Raw genomic sequence first — 8,804 nt, forward strand, 5'->3', positions numbered from 1 at the left:
TATCAACTTTCTGGTCTACTTTTTAATCCTGTTTCATATCTCTCTTTTCTGGGTTTCTTTAATACTGTATATATTCTCTCTTCTATTTCTACATATATTTATTTATACATAAATCTTTTCCATTTTGTTACGATTTTATATATCTAACAAGTCATTATTTGCTGATTTTGTAATATTGCGTCTTTATTTTTTGACCACACATAAATCCTGTTCCGAGGTAGATAATATTCTGATTCTTCTTTATTTTGTAATTCTGTGAATATATTTCTTTTACATAATTTCCAAACGTAATTCCTGGCTTTAAAAGAAAAAATCTAGTTTTCCAATCAATCTGTTATTTTTCCTATAACTTGCTTTGCTCTTTTATTTTTAATATAGACTTCTTGTAATATTACTTCTGTATCATAGAAACATAGAAGACTGACGGCAGAAAAAGACCTCATGGTCCATCTAGTCTGCCCTTATACTATTTCCTGTATTTTATCTTACAATGGATATATGTTTATCCCAGGCATGTTTAAATTCGGTTACTGTGGATTTACCAACCACGTCTGCTGGAAGTTTGTTCCAAGGATCTACTACTCTTTCAGTAAAATAATATTTTCTCATGTTGCTTTTGAACTTTCCCCCAACTAACTTCAGATTGTGTCCCCTTGTTCTTGTGTTCACTGTCCTATTAAAAACACTTCCCTCCTGAACCTTATTTAACCCTTTAACATATTTAAATGTTTCGATCATGTCCCCTGTTGTATCCTGTAATGGCTACCTTGTAACTCTGTAAATAGTTTGTTCCTCTTTCAGCGCTGTCTGAGCCCAAGCAGGAAGTCGCTCCTGATTGGCTCAGACGCGGCCGGCTCTAGCTTTGGCGGGAACCGCAAATATATAAAAGGAGCGGTTTCTCCAGGCAGAGTCAGTCGGTACTCGCTGAATTGTCACTTTACCTTGCTGAGCTGTCACTTGTTCTCTGAGCTGAATAAAAGTACCGATTGCTCAAAACCCTGTCTCTGGGTCTACTTCACTGGCGACGAACGGACGGAAGAAACTTCGCGTGCAACATGGACAAAATCCAGATCGGCCAGGCTCCGGAACTCTTCGATCCCGAGAAATCGACATGGGACGAGTACATGGCCACCTTCGAGATCTTCCTCGAGGCGGCGGGAATGCAGGACGCCGAAGCCGATCGCAGACGGGCTATTTTCCTTAACTACTGCGGCGCAGAAATCCGTAGACTTGCCCAAACTCTCACCGAACCGGAACAAGCAAGAGCCACAGCGTGGGACGTCCTACAACAAAAACTGGCGAGCCATTTCAAGCCGACCAAACCAGCCATGGTTTTTCGGCATCAATTCCACATGATGGCTCAGAGGGAAACCGAGTCGATCAGCCAGTTTACAACGCGGCTTCGAACGGTACTTGCTCAATGCAAGTTTAAAGACCCGGAAGCTCGCCTCACCGACGCCTTGGTTTTCGGCATGAAAAGCAGCACGGTGAGAAATAAACTCCTCATCGAAGAAGAGCCGAGCCTACAAACCGTGATTAAACTGGCGCAAACCGCAGAAGCAGCCGACGCAGCGGCGAGAGAATTGAAAGAGCACGGAAGGCGAGAACTCATTGCAAAAATCGACTCCGCGTCTCCCTGCGCGGGCTGCCGGGGAAATCACCAGCGCCATTGATGCCCCTTCCGAGACGCTACATGCCGCCGTTGCAACCGGAGAGGCCACATCGCCATCGCATGCAGAGCAACAGCGCCAGAGGAAACATTTGCCACACCGCAATACCAGCGACCTCAAAACCAGACCCCCCAAGCGCGAGAAAGGAGACCATTCCGCAACGCGGGTCAAAGGAACTACTCAACCGCTAACCGCGACTACTATAGAGGTAACTCTCAATTTTCCGTGAATAACACGGCAACCAAAAAAGGGGCTAAAATTGTTATATCACTGTTACTCAATAACCAACCTTGCTCAATGGAGCTGGATACGGGCTCTAGATATACCATCATGCCCTGGGAAAAATTTAAACTGTATATGCCTAATGTATCTAAGGCTGACCTAAATCAAACCTCTTTGGTGATTAGAGACTTTCAGGGGGGAGTAATCTCGGTCTTGGGAACAGCAAATGTACCTATCGCATTCAAGAATGTTAAATGTACCCTTCCCATGCTTATTGTAACAGGGGCCAAGCACTCCCTTCTGGGTTTAGCATGGATGGAACCACTGGGGATCGAGATTTCGGGTGTGTGTAATGTAAACTGTTATGATATGCCTAACTTTGTGAAAGAGTTCCCCGAAGTGTTCAGCCCCACACTGGGATTGTATAAAGGGCCCCCTATATCTTTCTCTATTGACCCCAAGGTCCCACCGATCAGACTAAAACCTCGCAGGGTCCCCCTGCCGCTCCTCCCCAAACTAGACATACAGCTGGACAAACTCATTAGCCAAGGTATTTTGGTCCCTGTGGAGCAGGGGCCATGGGAAACTCCCATAGTTACCCCTCTGAAGCCAGATGGCTCTTTAAGAGTTTGCGCTGATTACAAATCGACCCTAAACAAGGCACTCCAACACCACCCCTACCCCATCCCGGTTGTGCAACAACTGCTACACTCCCTGGGGGAGGGGAAAAGGTTCGCAAAGATCGACCTGGCGCAAGCTTACCAGCAACTTCCGGTCGATGAACAAACAGCAAACGCTCAAACAATTGTAACGCACAGGGGGGCTTTCAAATGCACGAGGTTACAGTTTGGGGTAAGCATAGCCCCAGGAATATTCCAGAGCATTATGGAACGCCTATTGTCAGGGGTAAATGGGGCCATTCCATACTTTGATGACATCTTAATTGCAGGGGAAAACCAGGAACAAGTAAACAAAAGAATAAGGGAAGTACTTAAGAGGTTACAGGACAAAGGTTTAAGAATCAAGCCTGATAAATGTGTCTGGGGAACCAACAGTATAGAATTCCTAGGATATAAAATAGATAAGGAAGGTATCCACCCCACAACAGAGAAGCTGAGAGCAATTAGAGAAGCCCCAGAGCCACGAGATAAGAATGAGTTGCAGGCATTTTTGGGCCTCCTTAATTTTTATTCCGTTTTTTTAAAGCAGAAGGCAACAGTAGCAGAGCCTCTCCATCGTTTACTCCAGAAGGAAGCCCGCTGGACATGGGGGAAAACTGAACGTGAAGCTTTTTCTCAAATAAAAAATTTATTAACTTCTAAAAGTGTAGTAGTCCAATATAGTGCTTCACTACCCATTAGGCTCACGTGCGACGCTTCGCCGTACGGCATAGGAGGAGTCCTAGCTCACGTTCTACCTAATAAGACAGAGGCCCCAATAGCATTTTTTTCAAGAACCATGACCAGCACAGAAAGGAATTATAGCCAGTTAGACAAGGAGGCTCTAGCATTAGTGGCAGGGGTAAAGAAGTTTCACAATTACATATTTGGAAGAAGCTTTGAGCTAGTCACTGACCACAAACCCCTACTAGGCCTGCTAGCCCCCAACAAGCCCACTCCACCTTTTATGTCTCCAAGACTAATCAGATGGGCTCTTTTCCTCTCAGGGTATCAGTATGAGCTCACCCACAAGGGGGGGAAGGAAATCAATCATGCAGACGGTCTCAGCAGATGCCCCATAACAGACTTAGTGGAAGACCCTGTTCCTTCCACAGATGTGTTAATGATAGAACTCGAGGAAAACCCACTAACCACAGCAAAAGAGGTAGCTGCACACACGCAGCAAGATCAAATCCTTAAACAAGTGGTGAACTGTGTTCTAAAGGGATGGCAAAATGATGTTGTGAAACCTGAATTGTGTGATTTTAAAAACAAGAGACTTGAGTTATCGTATGTAAAAGGTTGTTTGCTGTGGGGGGATAGAGTGATCATCCCCAAAAGCCTAAGGGGAAAGGTACTCAAAATGTTACATGTGGGTCATCCTGGGATTGTCAGGATGAAGAGCCTGGCAAGGGGGCATTTATGGTGGCCAGGGCTGGATGCTGATATTGAAAGTTGGGTTTCAAAGTGTGACCCGTGCCAAGAGTCACGGCCCAGTCCCCCCAAAACAACTCCGGCTGAGTGGGAACAGCCTGCTGGTCCTTGGTCTAGAATCCACATTGATTTTGCTGGCCCAGTGGGGTCTCAGTATTTTTTAATAGTGGTTGATGCCTTCTCCAAATGGTTGGAAATAATAGCAATGAACAACATAACCACAAGTGCCACTATCAAGGTATTGAGCAGACTGTTTGCATCCCATGGGTGCCCAGATCTCTTAGTGTCTGACAATGGGCCACAGCTAACAGCCAGGCAATTCGAATTGTTCCTAGATGGCCTAGGGGTCAGGCATGCCCTCATCTCGCCTTATTCGCCCTGGGCTAACGGATTGGCAGAACGTTACGTACGGGTGGCAAAGGAGGCATTGCGCAGGTCAGGCCCTGGGGATGTGCAACAGAACTTGGACCAATTCTTACTCACCCAACACATTACCCCTAACTCGCACACACATGTAAGCCCTGCAGAGTTATTGATGGGAAGGAAGTTGAGGTCACCACTAGACAGGTTAAACCCAAGGTTCTGTGTTAATAATAACCAAATGTGTACAAAACCTGAAAGAGAAATGTATTTGGGACAAAATGTATATGTAAAAAGTTTTGATGGAAATGTAAACTGGATGAAGGGAATTATTGTTAAGCAAAATGCACCTAAGACCTATGTTGTTAAACTAGAGGATGGTCGTTTGTGGAAACGACACATAGACCACATTCGGAAGCGAACAGAAAATCAATTGCCACAAACCGCTGACATGGACTCTCCCCCTTCAACAGACTTTAGTACATTGCCCGAAATAAGAGACACGCAAAGAGACTTATTGGGCCAGGGGGAACCATCCAGCGACGCCGAACCATCCTCGTCCTCCGAAGCCTTCGTTGGGCCCGCCAGGCCAAGTCCGCCACACCGGGAGAACAGCAGCGAGCCATCCTCCACAGTCGGTGGCGAAGGAGAAATTGAACTGCGCAGGTCAGCGCGAGCTCCTCAGAGGCCCCACCGATTGGACGACTTTGTCACATGGCTTTCTTGATGGATGTGTCCAACTATGAGGGGAGGGGTGTTGTATCCTGTAATGGCTACCTTGTAACTCTGTAAATAGTTTGTTCCTCTTTCAGCGCTGTCTGAGCCCAAGCAGGAAGTCGCTCCTGATTGGCTCAGACGCGGCCGGCTCTAGCTTTGGCGGGAACCGCAAATATATAAAAGGAGCGGTTTCTCCAGGCAGAGTCAGTCGGTACTCGCTGAATTGTCACTTTACCTTGCTGAGCTGTCACTTGTTCTCTGAGCTGAATAAAAGTACCGATTGCTCAAAACCCTGTCTCTGGGTCTACTTCATCCCCCTTTTTCCTTCTGTCCTCCAGACTATACAGTTTGAGTTCATTAAGTCTTTACTGATACGTTTTATGCTTAAGACCTTCCACCATTCTTGTAGCCCGTCTCTGGACCCGTTCAATTTTGTCAATATCTTTTTGTAGGTGAGGTCTCCAGAACTGAACACAGTATTCCAAATGTGGTCTCACCAGCATTCTATATAGCAGGATCATAATCTCCCTCTTCCTGCTTCTTATACCTCTAGCTATGCAGCCAAGCATCCTATTTGCTTTCCCTACCACCTGACTGCACTGTTCACCCATTTTGAGACTGTCAGAAATCACTACCCCTAAATCCTTTTCTTTTGAAGTCTTTGCTAACACAGAACTGCCAATACAATACTCAGATTGAGGATTCCTTTTCCCCAAGTGCATTAATTTACATTTGGAAACATTAAACTGCAATTTCCATTGCTTTGACCATTTATCTAATAAAGCTGAATCATTTACCATATTACAGACCCCTCCAGGAATATCAACCCTATTGCACACTTTAGAGTCATCGGCAAATAGGCAAACCTTCCCTACCAAACCTTCCCCTATGTCACTCACAAACATATTAAAAAGAATAGGACCCAGAACAGACCCTTGTGGCACACCGCTTGTAACCTGTCTCTGCTCAGAATACTCGCCATTAACAATAACTCTTTGATGTCTACGCTTCAGCCAGCTGCAAATCCATTGAACTATCCAGGGATTAAGTCCAATCTTATAATATTACTTCTGTATCGAGTTTTGTCTTGTAAAATATTTTTTTATCTTGGTTTGGTACATTTATTCCATTGATATTAATAGAAATCAGTTTGATTTCTTCTTCCACTTCTATGGAAGGAGATGTTAGGGCTGGGTTTAGTGTTCTTTTGTTTTTGTTATTACACTTGTCATTTTTAAACTTTGCACAATTTTATCCCATACGACACGCATATATCAAATTTCTATTACTCAAAATATTCCCTAACCCTTTTATGTTACTGCTGAGCCAGTTTAATTTTAACGGTTACTCTGATTTATTTTAATTACTAATTCTCAACTTACCTTTCAGATTCTCTAACAACTGTCATTATTGTGATTTGCCCAATGTCTCTCATGGCCAAGCTGGGACTGGAACCCAGAGCCTCAGGCATTCTCATGCAGAGCCTTAACCACTAGTCCATACTGGATGCTGATTGGGAATTGTAATCTTTTAAGATGGGGGAAATTTCAGGTCCCAGAATTCATGATGGATAAGGAATTCTGGGAGTGGAAATCCACACAGCTCGAAATTGTGAAGGTTGAGAAACACGGATATGGATTTATGTAAACATAAAACTGTGTCCATGTGGACATATGTGCATGTTTGAGGAGTGTTTCTGAAAAATCTTCCACGGTTGAAAGAGGATAAATGTAAGAATTCATATCCACAATGAAGACCAGAACTTGTTTTAGGCGAGTGTGGCTGTCGGGGCCTTTGGTCACTTAACAAGAAGGAAAGACAAACCATTATGGAATGAATAATTAACCCATATCTTAACCTTTACCATTTGCAGGACCCAGGAAATGTGACGTTTCTGTAGCAGCCCCTGCCCTGGGAAGGACCCTCTCCTGGGGGGGTGATTGCTGCAGCCCCCCCTTCTGGAAAGCTTTAGGGAGCTGTTTCCCTCCCCAACATCTGGGACAGGGTAAGGCTGGGACTATAGAATTAGAGTTTGGTTGTGTTTGTGGGTGTGTCTCAGGTACCTGATTATTTTGGTTTTCTTGATTTTAGCTTTAGAGTTGTGAGTCCCTTTTCAGAGTTGTGTTTTACAAGGCTCACAGTGTCAAATTGCTTCTCTCTGAGCGCTGGGAGAAGCTGCTTCCCGTAGTCCAGCCAATTCAGCAGCGATTCCTCCCAGCGAGCCGTGGGCTGGTTAGGGCTGCAGATGATGGTAGGCAGGATCTTCCACCCCCACCCTCCAAAAGATCCTCAATGGTATAAATTAGATTAGATTAGATTTATTGGATTTATATGCCGCCCCTCTCCGTAGACTCGGGGCGGCTCACAACAATGGTAAACAAAACATAGTAACAAATCTAATATTTCGCAATCTAAATTACAGTTTTAAGTTAAAAAATCCAAAAGAGCCCCAATATATTAAAAAACAAGCACACAATCGAATCATACACAAAAACTACATGGGCAAGGGGGAGATGTTTCAATTCCCCCATGCCTGACGGCAGAGGTGGGTTTTAAGGAGTTTCCGAAAGGCAAGGAGGGTGGGGGCAATTCTAATCTCTGGGGGGAGCTGGTTCCAGAGGGTCGGAGCCGCCACAGAGAAGGCTCTTCCCTTGGGTCCTGCCAGACAACATTGTTTAGTTGATGGGACTCGGAGAAGGCCCACTCTATGGGACTTAACTGGTCGCTGGGATTCGTGCGGCAGAAGGCGATCCTGTAGATATTCTGGCCCGATGCCATGAAGGGCTTTATAGGTCATAACCAACACTTTGAATTGTGACCGGAAACTGATCGGAAACCAATGCAGACTGCGGAGTGTTGGAGTAACATGGGCATATTTAGAGAAGCCCATGATTGCTCTCGCAGCTGCATTCTGCACGATCTGAAGTTTCCGAACATTCTTCAAAGGTAGCCCCATGTAGAGAGCATTACAGTAGTCGAGCCTCGAGGTGATGAGGGCATGAGTGACTGTGAGCAGTGATTCCCAATCCAGATAGGGCTGCAACCGTTGCACCAGGCGAACCTGGGCAAAGGCCCCCCTCGCCAAAGCTGAAAGATGTTTCTCTAATGTGAGCTGTGGATCGAGGAGGACGCCAAAGTTGCGGACCCTCTCTGAGGGGGTCAATACTTTCCCCCCCCCAGGATAATGGAAGGACAGATGGAGTTGTCCTTGGGAGGCAAAACCCACAGCCACTCCATCTTATCCGGGTTGAGTTTGAGTCTGTTGACACCCATCCAGGCCCCAACAGCCTCCAGGCACCGGCACATCACTTCCACTGCTTCATTGACTGGACATGGGGTGGAGATGTACAGCTGGGTATGTTTTTACAGGCGCTGAGCTCCTCCATTCAAAGGGGAAGTGTGGTAAAAAAGCCCATTTTATTTGCAGAGTGGTCTCCGGCGGACCCCTAAACAGATAAAATCTCTGTGTGTGTGTGAATAAAAATCATCAGAATCTGCTTGGAAGGAAAAGTTCCATATGGACAAAGGCTGATCCATCTGCTCGCTGTTTGTCCCTCGGTGGCATCCTTACACCAAACCCTGCACTGGAAAGTAGTCCGCGGAGAGGAGCCGCTGCATTAGCAGTGCTGCTCCTGCGGCTCCAGGAGGGAAGTCCTGTGTCCCGCTCCCAATCTCGGGGCGTCGCAAAGGCAGCGGGCGGAGGTAGTCAGAGCTGGAGACCTTCCCATACACTCGCCTCCCT

Source organism: Erythrolamprus reginae, chromosome 2 (assembly GCF_031021105.1).
Source record: "Erythrolamprus reginae isolate rEryReg1 chromosome 2, rEryReg1.hap1, whole genome shotgun sequence".
Taxonomy (NCBI): Eukaryota; Metazoa; Chordata; class Lepidosauria; order Squamata; family Dipsadidae; genus Erythrolamprus; species Erythrolamprus reginae.